Source organism: Amphiura filiformis, chromosome 8 (assembly GCF_039555335.1).
Source record: "Amphiura filiformis chromosome 8, Afil_fr2py, whole genome shotgun sequence".
NCBI classification, from domain to species: Eukaryota; Metazoa; Echinodermata; class Ophiuroidea; order Amphilepidida; family Amphiuridae; genus Amphiura; species Amphiura filiformis.
The window spans coordinates 42,808,978-42,825,445 of NC_092635.1; the positions used below are offsets into that span (position 1 = coordinate 42,808,978).

Below are 16,468 nucleotides of genomic sequence, written 5' to 3' on the forward strand. Positions count from 1 at the left end.
TCTTTATCATCACACAGCTTGTCTCCTTCGCAATGATGAACAATTTCCACACGACGGTGTCGCTAACGCGTTGTTTTGCAGTGTATTCGAAAACATTTCATTTTCTCAAAATTTTTGAGAATCTATTACAGTCAAGCCAGAGAAGTAATTGGTGTGGTTGATGCATTCCTAGCCTAGCCAGGTAAGCGTTTGAGTTTCTTTGCAAATTAGCTATTTTAAGCTCAGTATCATGTCATGACACGGTACATTGTGTACAGCTATGTACATGTACAGTACACCCATCGTATGGCTCGACATTACACAATTGTCACACTATGTCAGGCTGACGAGGCTGTGTCAGTGTTCATTCAATTGAAAATGTATCCTTGCTCGAGAAGTCAAGTCACAAATTTGTGCACCGCAGTGACCGATGAGCTTCACATTCGAGGCTACACTGGATTTCAGAGAACAACGTCAACGGCAATCCCTTGCTCAGATTGGTGCGAGCGCCCTGTTAATGATCGACGTACGCGGAACTTTGTGTTCACTTCAAGTTCAAGGGCGCCGATCTGCAATGAGTAACGATATGATGCACAATCAGCTAATCAGATTATCTGTCTGTTGCTACGATTCAGCCAATCAGTACCCCACCTCCGTAAATACATGTACTCAAGACTGTGCACACGCTCTCAAAATGTAAACAAGTGACATTCATACATTTGTGCTATATAACGGCGCGCGCGATTGGTCAAGAGCCGGGCATATTCAGCGTTCATACATTCACACTATGTAACGGCGCGCGTGATTGGTGTCCCGGATGTGCGATCGCCAGGTAGGAAAAATGAAGGAAAATCATGATTTTTGATATACGGTAATGTTGCTTGTACGTTTTTGTTATTATTTTTATGAAATAAGAATCACAAAATGTACTGGTATGTATGAACTGGGTTCATTCATATATTTTCATGACTAAAACCATTTAGTCATGAAAATACACGAATGAACCCCTAATTCATGCCCGGCTACTTCAGCGTGATGATTTCGGTAGAAAAGAATGCAAGAAAATCGTGTTAACAATCTTACATCTTATTTTTGTTATTATTTGATGAAAAACAATCACTGAATGTTTGGGAATGTATGAAAGGGGCTTATTCATATGCCTCAGGTATAAACAATCAATCATGCGGGCCCTCAATTTCATGAATGAACCCCTAAATTCTTCTCTGACAAAAACTTTACGAGACCATTGCATTTGAAATCTAAGCATGAATGCCATGTACATGTACATTGTACTAAGCGACAGTTCAAAATAGCCAATTCTCTCGGTCAGGGTTGTTCCATCCATTGCACTTATTGCGATTCTGTCGGTCAACATGACGTCACTTTTGCCATGATTGGGCTATTCCATCTTGCCCCTAGTGTGACACAAAGGGGACACTTACCGTTGCACTCAATGGGGGAAATCACAAAACATGCAACAAATAAATACTCTTGATGAAATAATTTTAAGCTCGATTTCTTATCAGGAAATCAACTTTTAAATAAATTACCATACTAAATTAATTGGTATTTTCTGTGCTGAGAAAATTTTCTTGAACTGAAAGGCCCTGTACAAACCAATAGGGATTTCGTGAGGGTGTCCGCTTTGACATACGTGGGAAGAAGTACATACTTTTACTAAATTCCAAAAGTACGGTATGTGTTTTTGTATACAATTTACAAAATTTATGTACATGCATACAAAAGTACATACTTTTGCAACATACTTCCATGTGTGTACGTAGTCGTTCTCCTGCATGCAATTTTTACATACCGTAACCACCGGGTATAAGCCCACCCCCATTTTTGAAGTGAAATCTGCCATCTAGGGGGTGGGCTTATACCTGAGTGGTTACGGTATATGCAAAAATGCATACTTTGTATAATTCAAGTATACATTTTGTATATTATGTCATTATTGACTGAAAACTACCTCATGTGCTGTGTGCAAAACTACAATGTACATAGTATTTAATACATACCCGGAACTTTGGCAAAAGTATGTGTTTTTGCATATATGTATGCAAAAGTATACAGTACTTTTGCAAAATACGCAATATATATAGGCCTATACGCCATATAATGCAATTTCTACATACATGTACCGTCTAAGCACCCAGGGCACTTAACAAAGTCATTTTGGGTGGACAGTTATTTTTAACCTGGTTTACCTAATCTTTCGCAAGGGGCGTTTATTAGAGACGAATTACGTATGTTATAGGTCCTGAGATGTTCTAGTAGCTTTTCTGGTGCAGAAAATGCATTGCAAGTTTACACTAGACTTGTAGTCCTCCAACTATTTCACTGTATTGACGACTTGACGTCTAACTGTCACTTCAACATTACATGTAATGTTACCCTTAATTTTGAAAATACCCTACATGTAGGTGGGTGCTTATTGGGGCATGGGAGCTTATTGGAACAAATTTATACGGTTTATGCAAAAATACATGCTAGTTTGTCACTTTTTTTTTGTTTAGCCAGGGCTGAGTATCCCCATTTTGAAGGACTTTTTTTTTTTTGCACCAATTTTCGCTCAAATTTTGGGACTTCAGGCAGGCAGAAATATGCCTGTACAGTGTTATGGGGAAAATTTTCAAGTTGATAAAAAATTTTTATGTCAGATTCAGTTTCTACACAAAATTTCGCCCTAGAAAATGTTCCTTTTTAATTAGGATATCTTTCACTTTAAGTTTCCACCATTCTGGCTGCCAAACGTATAGTCAAAGCTTGAATGCTGTTTTATGAATATTAATTACGGTACAAATCAATGCATCAACCAAAAACACGATGGCAATGGACTCTAGCATCGAATGCGTAACTATGTGCCAATTTGAAGATTCCACAGTTCACAAGTAACTCAGTTCAGGTCACGAAGGCGAAGCCCCGGGGGCGAAGCATATCACATGATATCAGTAATGCTAAGTGCACCTGTAGTCGTTCTTCTATATAGCCACACCACATGCAATCTACATGTAAAAAAAAATGCATACTGTGCAAAGTATTCAAAACTGCCTTATATCTGCATACAAAACCATGTACAGTTTGATGTACAATGTACTCACTACTAGCCTGTATTTATTTCATATTTTTTGCTCAGGTACACCTGAGTGAATATATACATTCAGTTTAGACCTTGACCTTTGAACCTAAGTAGCTCCAAGTCAGGCTTCTTCTGCAAATGCTTTTGCTTTGTCTTCACTAGAAATATTTTATAGTATAATATTTGATAGGATAATGCCTGGTAATGGAAATGCAGACTATAAATGCTAGCTACTAAATTAACCTCACTCCCTATGACATAGTTCATAATATATATGCAGCAGTGAGATATCTAACTTGAGGTGGACATAGAATATTAGCCTCATTTCCCATGAATTTATTTATAAAACTGTGTTCTGTAGCCCATAGTGGAGGGGGTTTTTTAACCTGGGGATGATATTAATCATAGGTGTTGACAGATTGATAGTGGTCTGGAAGTTCAAGTTAGTAAATTGAGGGCACGGTGGCTCAGTGGTTACGGCCTTGGACTCATAATCTGAGAGCTTGCTTGACGTGCGTGGGTTCAAGTCCCAGGCCACCGTGTTGCGCCCTTGGGCAAGGCGCTTTGTCACGCTTGCCTCACCCCACCCAGGTGCAATGGGAAGCTGTTAGGGGTAGTCACAGTCGTTGTACTGATGAACCCTGCACCATTTGTAGGCAGCAAACGTGGTTCCGACATATTCTAATAACGGCGGAATAAATGTAAAGCGCTTTGAGGCTGTTTACGGCATAAAGCGCTATATAAATATCTACATTTTTTTATTTATTTAAATTACATACTGCTCATGAACTTATCAGATTTTGTTTGCCAGCTAGGTCAGTGTACATGGCCAATACAATGTACAATACCAAATACCCATAAACTTTTTACTTAAATTTGCATTGAGAGGTAAGAAGGCTTGTTCTGACCAGGGTATGGATTTGATATAATCAGTCCAGCATTTAACAACATTATTAACAACATTGAATTTTAAGGCCAAATGTTTACCTTCTCCATTACATTGCACACAGTATTTTGATGCATTATCTGAATAGGTTTAGTTTCATTATTACCTTCAACTTTTACTTTTACTCTCTAGTTGAAAGTAAGTGGCACTAATGAGGTTTTCAGCATTTTAATAGATCCCGTTTTAAACCTTTAACTTTTACCTCATATCCCTGCTTTTACCCCCTTTCAAGTTGAAGTCCAGTGCATAATGAATATCATCAAAATGTTGTTTCCCTGTTTATTCTTCTAGATATTATATTCATACATATTCTAAGCTAACTGTATTCTAATTCAATATTTTCTAAAATAACACATTGCCTTTTGATTTATTCTAAAGACTATGGTAAGTTCTGATGTTAAAGCCACAATGTACCATCTTATACATGTAATATGAAATTGGTTAATATTTTTCAAACCTGACTTTTTTTTGCATATTTGTAATGTTTACACATGTCACAACTTGCACCTAAATGGAATCAGCCAAATTGGTTGTGTTTGTAGGTCAACAGAACAAAGTTTGACATAATGTCATTTATATAATTCAAAGAATTGTGACATTATGTCCTCCTATAGAACTGCGTGTTAAATGGCCAAAATAACTAACCAGCAGGGTTTCTTTCATTTTACCTTGTTATTTCAGCTCAAAATGGACAGAAACCCTTCCGATAATTATTACTAGCATTATTTCAGCATTTTGAGTATAAAACAAATTTAAAATTTGAAGGAAATCATCTTTAATTAAAGCCTTGTTGTTTTCATACAATTTTAATTGAGTTTGTATTAAATTATACACGTTTTTGGTTATTTCATGATCCCCTCCAGCTTCATCATAATTTTGCACTTCCCTACCAAAAACAAAACAAAAATACCAAAAACAGACTAAGGGATATTCATATCATTTTGGACAATGCTATAATCAGCCTTCTGGAACGTTAAAATTTTACTGTATTTCCTAAAACTATTTATGAATCATCCAAATCATAAGAAACCTTATCATTATCTATCACACATCATATCCTATATATACATCCCAACAGACTCTACATTAGTAGATATGCAGTCTCTAAATATTGAAGAGCTAATCACCTAGTGGAACGTATTTACCCTTTTAATCAAAATGCTTAAGGATCTTCACAATCTGATATCTTAATCTTATGTAGGCCTACATATAAAACAATATCATTAGCCCTAATTATAAGAAACGCGACATTATTCAACACCAACAACCTACATTGCACAACCATGTGTTCCAATCATGCCTGAGCACTCCCTTTTAAAGGGGTTTTTATTATACGGTATACATGTATGTACAATTACTTTTCCAAAAGTATGTGGTTTTGCATAAGTGTGCAAAAGTACATACTTTTAATACAAAATAGGCATATTCCTTTCCGATAGCCAAAACCCATGATTAGCGTTAGGGTTAGTAGGCCTACATTTTCCTTCATTGGGGCATGCTTAACTCTATAAAATCTTACAAAGAAAACCACTGCACATACATGTATGCATTGTCATACCCAGGGAATCGATGGCTGATGGGCCAGTGACACCACCGTAGCTACAAGTGGGTGTCTAAGGTTCGAATCCCAGGTTGCCAAGTGAAAAATTTGTTCATCTTCTCCTTTTTTCATTCCTCTTCTCCTTTAATTTCTGATAGCCAAAAACCATATTTAGCATTAGGGTTTATATTCATAAATATGCCAATAGTATATGATGCAAAACTATACAGCACATCGGGCCACCATGCATGTATACTATCGCAATATACCAAGAATGAAGTTGATTGGTTGTTGCGATGTTGTGTTAAATCTGCAGAGTGGATTATTAATGAAAATGTGGGTAAAATATGCAATAAAAGCTGCTGAGTAGATTTATGAAAATGTAGGCAAAATATGCAAATTAGCTTATTAATATTCATAAATATGCAAATAAAACATGACATAGAACTATAATACAGCAGATTAGACCACTATGTCCTATCACCATTTGAAGTTTAAGCTGCAGAGTAGATTAATGGTTTTGCTTCCGCCCGGACAAGCCAAAACAAACAACCATTTGGATGATAACACAAGCTCCACATATGTGTGGAGGCCAAAAATTCTAATATGGAGTCAACAGGTTTACAGAGAGAAACTCCTATCTTATAGCTAGGCAAATCAAACAGTCCGCTGCTGCTCAGAGATAAAATCAAACATGTATGAATATAGTTAAAGGCAAAAAAAAAATGAATGGAAGACTACAAACTGTGGATGGTAACATAAATATATGAGAAGTTCTTCTTCAACCTATTTTTTTTCTTTTCCAGATTTTGCTTGCTAAATATGTGAAAGGAGATTACAACAAGAGTGCTGTAACAGTTGCAAAAATACTTTTCTGTTCTCTCTGCCGAACTTCACAAGAGCTGCAATCAGACAATGTTGTACATTTTACAGGTGTTTGGCTCAGGTAAGGTGTTCATCTAAACACCTCAAATAAAGAAAGTCCGCAGTCATGTAACCCGTCCTACACCAAACCCTAATCTTGTTATGACAATTTGATTGATAAGGTCGTGTGCAGAATCTTGTTAGCTGCAATTTGGTACCAAATTTGCTACCGAAATCTCTAAATTCATAGAGATTGATAGCAGTATATGAAATTTGGTGCATTTTCAAAAGTTGCAAATTAAAAACAGACCACGCGAACCTGTAGAGGTGAATGGCAGAGCACGACCATTGACATATTGACATAGCCCGAAACAACCGCTAGGTCATATCGATCCCATCGTGCTCTAGTATTCATCAGTAAATCACTGTAGCAATCCATGCGTTTTAAATTGACAATTGAATAAAGCGTGCATTTGGGATAGTCGACAGGGGCCCATCGTGGGCAAGCAAGGTTGACCATATTGCCACGCTAAGCCATTTCGACCGCATGCTTCGTTTTGATTTGCAACTTTCGAAAATGCACCAAATGCCATAAACTGGTATCAACCTTTGTCACTTTTGAGTGTTTGGTAGCAAATTGGGTATCAAATTGGAGCTAACAAGATTCTGCATACGACCGTATCAATCAAATTGTCATAATAAGATCAGGTTTTGGTGTAGGATGGGTTGTATGACTGCGGACTTTCTTTATTTGAGCAGTTTAGCTCTATGAGCAGGGCTGCAAGTGGTCCTATATTTCCTATATTTTTAAGATTTTCCTATATTTCCCTAGAAAGTTTCAAAAAGCCCTATAATCCCTATATTTTCATATTTGGAATATTTTTTGCTGAAGGGCTTTGTATTAAATATAAATGCCTCCCTGGACCCCACCAATCAGGTTTATTTGTATCCATTTCTATAATTCCAGGTTGCATTTTTGCCCTGCAATTTCAGTTAATTCTCTAACTTCTTGGGGCTTTGCCATATGAACCTACACTAGACCTTTTCACAGTTCATGTTGAGATTTTGCATATAAAATAGAGATAATCAGTGTGGTGTTGAATGCTGACATCTTGTGGGTACACGCTGCGATGGCCGTTCGTCGTTCGATCTCCATGAGTGAACAGCAAAATCACTGTGTTGATGTGTGGTCGTGCGTCTTGAACTCGCCACTCAAAAAAGGTGGCAATGTTACATTTTCCCAAATTCGACTCAAATTAAATGATGATATCTCTGCCAAGCAAGAAGTTATTGTCACGCTTGTGGTCTCATTTTATTGCTAAATAAAATGCACTTTCAACCCAGTAAAAAGAATTCTGTTAGCCTTTTTAATACTGACACTGCTTCATAGAATTCAGAATTGGCAGAGTGGCGGAGGTGGGGGATGTGGAGGTGGGGGATGTGGAGGTGGGGGATGTGTGCACACACAAACTCTATGGGATTGATATTTTTAGTGCATAATCTGCTTCTGTAAAGACTGTAAATTGGATTTTTACTCTATTTAGCATCTGAAAGACTCATGAACTTACAGCTAAACAATTCTACTTATTGGTTTTGTCTAGAAAATACAAACTTTTCCATACAAAACTACCTGTTTTCATATCAAACACTGTAGGGTGTCTTCAAAATCTAAAAGTTACTGTAAAATTTTAATTACCCGTACTGACTTGAGTATAGTCCCACCCCGTTTTTGGGTGAACATTTTTCAAAATTGGGGGGTGGGACTATACTCGAGTTTCAAAAAAAAAATTTTTAGTTTTTTATTTTTTTGGTTTTGTAGTGTCCCTGGACCTAGACCTAAATGGTAGGATCATTCATGGTTGACCTAAAAAAAAAATTTCAAGATGTTTTGTATTTTTAATATGAAAATTGATAATTTGTATTCATGTCATAGTCTATTAATGATTTCAACCCTAAACTAGCAAAAGTATACATTTTTGGAAAGCTGGAGGCAAAAGCAATTTAAATATACACATTTCAACTCATTGTACAGGGTGACCTTGAAGTTATACAGGGTGGAATAAAAAAAAATCCAAATAAAAAAATGGGTCACTTAATGTATTGCTTATTACTAACTTGCAGTTATAAACTGAAAGTAAACAACATTGATTTGGTTAGAGGTTAGGAGGAGCCTACTGACTTTGGAAGAAAAAAAATCACAGCTGTTTGGTAATCTTGGAATACAGGGTGTCCCAAAATATGTTCAAATTTTTTTACAATTCAACATATTTTGAACTGAAACATTTTACCCCTAACCCATACAAAAAAAGTAGTCCATAATTAGATTCCCCATCAAATTTCCTCTCAGAAAATGTAAACTATGACTATGATAGGATAAGTAATTAAAAATTTAGGGCAACTTTTAGATTTTGAAGACATCCGCATTGCTTACTACAGTGTTTAGTATGAAAACAGGTAGTTTTGCACATAAAAGTTTGCATTTCATAGACTAAACCAATCATAAAGAGTTCAAAATGATTAAAAACAATTAGCAAAATAAATAATTTTTCAAAAGGCTCTTAACCATGTCTGTAGCCAATATGGATGCAAAGATATGATCAGTTGATTCAACGCGCACACACAAAATCTTTATTTCCCATAGACTTTGCAAATACCGCCACCGCCTCATCCGCCACCGCCTCATCCCCCACCTCGGTCATTCTGAACTCAAACAACTCTAACTCCACTATCTTAGCTGATAAACAATTCTCCTTTGGAGGTCTGTTAGGGCACACATTTAGCTACAACATGACACCAAACACACTTCAATACCTGTTTAAGCAGAGATATAACAATTTGAAGGAGTCTCAATTTGGAAAAGCGTAACAAAACCACCATTTTTGGGTGGCGAGTTCAAAACGCGTGGCCATAAATACTATTCATCTGCCAAATATGACAACTGTAACATGATTTGCACGATTGTAGTGCATGTAAACTGAAATCTCATTGCACTATTTCATGTCCTAAACCATAATCCCCCGAAGCTGTAAATAAAGTTTTAGCTCATTTTGGACTTAGCGTACATTATTCTCTTCCAATTTATTTAATATGGATTCCCCGGAAGTAAATGACTGCCCAATTTACCCTTTACTAAACGTTTGTTTTATAGTTATTGTTATATGCAGTATTTTTAACTTTTTATGGCCCCACTGAGCCCACCATATGCATATGGGTGACCCTGCCCTTCACAAATTTGTTTGTCTCCTTTACTATTGTAAGGCTTGCAGTCCTGAGATTAGGTTTGTATGTAGCCAAGACACATGGCTTTCATATGGCTCAGTCAGGTCCTTCTAACCTTAAAATTGACATCCCTAGACTAGTCAGAAAAAAGGGCAAACACTGCTCAGTCACCCCTATTGCACTATTTGAAGTTGCTTTGTCCAATAAAGCCTTGAAATTATTGTATTATTCTTATTCCAGTTATATTAGCAATTCTGTAAACAATATTATCCAGATACGCAACACAAATATTCATATGCATGTCATTTTAAGTGTCCATGTGCCATTTTCGAAAAACTAGGTGAATGTAATACAAAAGCAACCCGGTTCCAAATGCTTTTGAACTATGTTTATTCAAACAAAAGAAAGGAATTCCACTATTGCTGGAGTGTGGCTAACATGCAGTACAAGCAGATCAGGAAATAAAGTTACATTAATTATAACTGTTCCAAAATGCTAATAACACATTCATGAGTATCCACAGTCAATTGTACAAATGTATGTATTTCTTACTATCTTCTCTTTCTGTGACTCTTTTTATCCATAGAATCATTTGATGCCCTCGTTGATGCTACAAGGGAACAAGTGACAACATCCGCAGCGACACAGTCAGTCATGTTAGCAGAGGGAAACTTTCTCAATTGTCAACATCCACAGATATGCGTATAAAAATGAATGATACAAGCTGCATAAATATGATGAACAAATACATTCACTTTATCTATTTAGAAATGAAAGGCTTTTAAGACCAGCACATTTACATGGATTTGTTTCAGTGAGTGGTCATTTCATATTACCAGTGTTAGCAGAACTCATTGTAAAGCTGACAATGTGGCTATAAATTCAAGTCAAATCCCTACCTTATTAGAATGAGAAGCATGTTCTTAAAACATATGGAAACTATATTTGGCAAATAATGTGAACTATAATATAACCTTTCTTAAGATTTTGTGAATGATTAGCAATGTTCGAAATATGCCTCAAAAAGTTACAGGCCAGCCGGGCTTGACCTTAAAAAGTTACCGACCAGCCGGGCCGGCAACTAGATGCCAGTCAGAAAAGTTACCGGCCAGGCCAAAAAGTTACAGGCCAATGGCCTGCTGACTGGCCCTATTTCGAATGCTGATGATTAGCCAAGTCAAGTCCAGACAAGTCAAGTAATACTTTATTATACTATTCAGCAAATTACTTCAGCGGTGTTGATGTCCTTCTGCTTTGTCTGATTATCACATAAAAAACTACAATCTTAGAAATAATTATTCGAACACTTTTAAGGGCTTATTGGAAATGGTCGCCCTCTCTACCCCTGTATAATGTTTGCATGCCCAATATGCTCATCTTCACCATATCTTCTCCCAACATTGTTTGGTGGGGAAAGGGAAGGTACGTATGCTGAAGATGAACATTGAGATAACACTACTATAATCCTTAGTTTCCAGTGACTCGTATAGCGTGCGCACTGTACTAAGAAGAACAGGGGAATTGGGTGTTCGAACACATTTTGTCCGGGATTGTAGGTCACACGTTGCTATGCAGTTTGACTAGCGAATGAGGTGCCAATGTGATTCTAGAGTTCAGTCTTTGATCAAGTAATCTCAGGGGCGTAGCAAGAGCATCAGGGGCCTATGGACAAGGAGCAGTACGGGCCCTTTTAACCAGGGCGGATTTAGCCTACCTTATTGGGGCCCTGGACCAGGCCAAAATTTGGAGGCCCCGAACTCACATGCCGAGGAAGGTATATGCACACAAGTCAGTGGCCAAGTTTTGGTTTAACTGGGGGACTAACGGGGGACTAACATATTTTGTTGAATTCAATTTCAGACTATCTTGGCCCCAGATCAACATAAATTTCTGAATTTGAATGAGCGCGAAGCGTGGAAAATTTTACAATTTTGCCCTATTTTGACCAAAAAAGATGCTGTTATTGGGGTTACAAGAAAGATGCATAGGGCAATTTTGGGGGCCCCCCCAATGCCCGGGACCCGGGCCCATCTGGCCCAATGCTATAAAAATCCGGCCCTGCTCTCCATTATCAGCCCTTATTTAATTTTCGCTTTTGTGCTCGGGTCCCCTGAACCCTCTGGGCCCATGGACTTTGTCCATCCTGTCCCCCCACTTGCTACACGCCTGAGTAATCTTCATGTGTATGCCAATTGAGTTTGTCTGTCATCAAAATAAATAAATAAATTTCAGAATTTATATAGCGCTTTTTCCAGAGGATTCAAAGCGCTGTAATTTCGCTGTTTGGTGAATCATCACAATCAGATCGCATCAACTAGGCTAGTTGCAGCCGAACCTGGCGCAAACCTATCCGCACTTAGATTGTAACATCCACCCATTTTCTGCAGCTCCCCAAATTCCATTGGGTGAAGGAAGTTTTTTGATAACGAAACAACTAATCACCGATTTTGAAAGCAGGAGGAAACCGGAGATCCCGGAGAAAACCTGCGAGAGCAAACATGGATCGGGATAAACCAAGTGCACATGAGTCCTTGGGCCGCGCCGGGGCTTGAACCCGGGACCTCAGTGGTGCAAAGCGAGGGAACTACCGCTGCGCTAACTCGCCCTCCCTCAATCATAGTGCCAAGATATTTATATGAGGACACATGCTCCACATTACTACCCTTCACCACTAGGGTTTGGAGTTGTACTTGACGTCCTAAAATCAATTATCATTTCCTTAGTTTTGGAAACGTCTCAAGCTATGCAATGTTATTTTGCGTATGTATACAACATGTCACATTATCCAATTCATTCCAAGGCATAGATTTTAAAACCTTTAGACACATCTGCTTCTGCTTGAGAACATATTACTGTAGCACTGAGTAATTCAATTTGATCATTTATCTTACAATTTAAAGCTACTTCATGAAAGTTGGGAATTCCCTTTACCGTGTAATCACAGTAAACAAAGTCAGGACTATTTATGTACTCGGAATCCCCTAGAATGTAAAGTGGATATTACATCATTTTGGAAATTCCCAGGAAGTGGTGTAATATGAAAGGTTAATGTTTAAAATTAGTCTTGGGAATTTCCAGATTACATCTTATTTTGTAAAAGAGTGCTATAGAACAGGACATTTATTTATGTTTATGTATCAGAAGATTATCATGTTTTACTTTTATTTATTCAGATACTGTTAACTTTTCAAACAGTGTGTTTTCTTGTGCACTCTGAAGTGAATTTGGGTGAAAGGTGTGTTTGGCCTTGACGACTCGGTAACAATATTTGACTCACGTTGCTGTTGAATCGCACCTGCTGTCCCAAATCTACAGAGTGATACACATTATACACACATACAGATAATACAACTTCTTTTGAATAAATTAATGTAGTTTTAGCCGACAGAAAAAGCATAATATAAAAAACATGTTGTGCATCTTCAGTGTTTTAAGGAAATCCATTCAAGCTATTTTAAGTTAAGAGCAGTCCTTCTGATTTCATGCCATTGCAACTCAAGTTTTCAAATTTTTGTTAACTGCTCTGAAACATGGGAAGCATCATTACATAAAGGGTTCACAAAAATAACTCCCCCCCTTAAAATTACAAAACATTTCTTTGCTTAACTTGACATACATTTCGTTGATTTGAAAAATTTAAAAACATGTGAATAAAGGAATTATTTTCCTACCCTCCCAAAGTTCTTTTTAATAAAAATCTGTTTGTTTTGGCCAAAAATAATCACATTTTCCAAAAATGATGCTTTCAGAAAAAGTTGCACTTTTCCACATCCTATACATGTAATGTACAAAAACATTCTCGATATCAATGTTTTGATTGATTTAATGGTGTTTTTGTGTTCTTTCATTTTTATGTATACGATAACCCAGTCACCCATACAATCATCTTGCAATTTAAAACAATGATTTATTGACATGTACGGGGTATTTCTAGAAGCTTTTGAGCCGGTGTGTCCAAAATGGTAAAATCAATTACAAAACATTTCTTTGCATAACTTGACATTCATTTTGTTGATTTGAAAAATGTATAAATCTGTGAATAAAGCAATCTTTTTGCTACCCTACTAAAGTTATCCTTCTCAAATTCCTTTTTTTTTTTTTGGTAAAAATAATCACATTTTCAAAAATAATGCTTTAAAAAAATTGCACTTTTCAACATCCCATACATGTAATGTACAAAACTTTCTCGATTTCAATGTTTAATTGTTTTGATTTCCTTTACCTTTCTGTATCTGATCCCTTAATCACCCATGTAACCATCGTTTAGTGCAAAGTAATGATTCGTTGAAGCTAATTTTGACATAAATGAGGATGTTGAAAAGTGCAACTTTTTCTAAAAGCATCATTTTTGGAAAATGTGATTATTTTGGCCAAAACAAAAATATTTTTAAAAGAAAAAAACATTGGGAGGGTAGAAAAACGATTCCTTTATTCACAGGTTTTAAATTTTTCAAATCAACGAAATACATGCCAAGTTATGCAAAGAAGTGTTTTGTAATTTTAGGGGGAGTTATTTTTTGTGAACCCTTTATTTAACACTGAAGATGCCCAACATGCCACAATTACCATGATTACATAATCGGTTGAAAAAAACATTTATGAGGGGAAACTGTTAAAAGTTGTGTTACCTGTATGTACAAGGGCACTTGTCTTGGGCCATGTAAAATCACGGACGTCACTTCATTACCAAATACAAGGGGAAACAAAGTATTATTGTGATTTTTTGTCACATTGTGTCGATCAACAGTGATTTGAGAAATAAAAGTTATTAAAACATAATGTTATTTGTGAAGTGTTTACTTGTGTGATTCAATGAGTAACATTACAGCAGAGCATACAAGCTACCAGTCCCTGGTTATTTGAATACTGTTCTACTTGTCAGTGCTTTGAAAGAAATGAATAATATAGCTGGCTTAAATCTTTCAAGTGGAAAAATGCACAAGGAACATAATTTGTGAGAAGTGCAACTATGGATTAGCTCACAGATTTATTTGGTGTTTGTTTAGGCTAAAAAACGGCAAATTCATTTTTTAAACTTTTTGCTTACACAAACGAATATATAAGACCCCATTTTTGCCAAAACCATGCAAAATTACATACTTTTCCAAAAGTGTGTGCTTTTGCTTATACAACTTAGTATATACTATATTAATAAACGTATATAAGACCCAATGTCTTACAGTACATTATGCTTTCGGTGGTGGTTTATGCACCGCTTTTTACCCCCATTTTTGGCAAAACCACATACTTTTGCAGAATATGTCATTTTGCATGATTATGCAAAATTACATACTTTTCCAAAATTGTGTGCTTTTGCTTATGCAACTAAGTATATACTATATTAATAAACGTACAAGACCTAATGTCTTAGTACATTGTATTTCTGGCGGTTGTTTATGCCACCTCCCCCCCCCCAAAAACAAACAAACAAACTACATACTTTTTCAAAATATGTCATTTTGCAGGGTCATAATGGTTATACAAAATTACATACTTTTCCAAAAAGTGTGTGCATTTGCTTATGCAACTTAGTATATTCTATATTATTGAATGTATATAAGACCTAAATTAAATTAAAGTCATATAGAACATTATACTTCTGGTGGTGGTTTATGCCCCCCCGTTTTGCCAAAACCACATACCTTTGCAAAATATGTCATTTTGCGTGGTTATACAAAATTACATACTTTTCCAAAAGTGAAAAGTGTGTGCTTTTGCTTATGCAACTTAATATATACCCCCCCATTTTTGCCAAAAACACATGGGCTACTTTTGCAAAATATGTCATTTTGCATGGTTATACAAAATTACATACTTTTCCAAAAGTGTGTGCTTTTGCTAATGCAACTTAGTATATACTATATTAATAATAATAATAATAAACGTATTATAAGACCTTTCTTACACATTATATTTCTGTTGGGGTTTATACACCGATTTTACCCCCCCTCCCCGTTTTTTGCCCAAGCCATGTACTTTTGTAAAATATGTCATTTTGCATGAATATGCAAAATTACATACTTTAAAAGTGTGCTATCTGCATATATTATATGCAACTTAGAATATAATATATTAATAAATGTATAATAAGACCTTATGTCTTATAGTACATTACATTTCCGGTGGCTGTTTATGCAGCACTTTTACCCCTAATTATGCCAAAACTTAATATACCGTACTAAATTGCAAGATATGTCATTTTGCATGATTAGGTCTATGTAAATTTAACATATTTTTCCAAAAGTGTGCTTTGCATATGCAACTTGGTATAAAGGCCTACTTTATTAATAAACGTATCTTTGGCCTATAATAGTACATCATCGTGGTTTATGTACCCCCAACGTTTTTGCCCCGATAGTTTTTTACCCGTAGTCTTTCACACAGCGTGCCAAATCTAATTAGTAAAATTGGAATGAGAAAAGTATTACATGTGTAGCCAAATCTCAGTTTGGAAGGGATATAAGCGAGAGATGAGACTGTTTTGAATCGTTTCAAACACCAAATTGCCTGGAATACCTCCAGCTACCTGCAAAAAGCTCCGTGAAATGAATGGTAACGGCGCATTATTAAGTGGTGTGCTCCCGCTTTGGCAGTATGCGCCCTGATTCCCTATAGCCAGCCCGTGTGCTTTCTATACAAAACATCTATTTTTGTATACGTACTGTAAAGTACGGTAAAGTATGATGTTTTGCATATGCAAAACTACATGTTTTTCGTAAGTATGTGTTTTTGCATATGCAAAAGTACATACTTTTATAAAGTATGTAGTTTTGCATATGCAAAACATCATATTTTGCGTAAGTATCTGCTTTTGCACGCAGCACCGGGTCTCAGGGAT

The 16,468-nt window shown here is 36.4% G+C and overlaps 1 protein-coding gene and 1 long non-coding RNA gene across 3 annotated transcripts in view; both read left to right on the forward strand.

Annotated features, from left to right (window-relative positions):
- Positions 1–16,468, forward strand: part of LOC140159069 (uncharacterized) — a 77,640-nt gene that overhangs the window by 29,717 nt on the left and 31,455 nt on the right. The gene's annotated exons all lie outside the window — the stretch shown is intronic.
- On the forward strand, positions 32–10,857 carry LOC140159066 (uncharacterized). Its single transcript, XR_011859847.1, has 3 exons — positions 32–181; positions 6,354–6,493; positions 10,217–10,857. It is a non-coding gene; the product is annotated as an uncharacterized lncRNA (long non-coding RNA).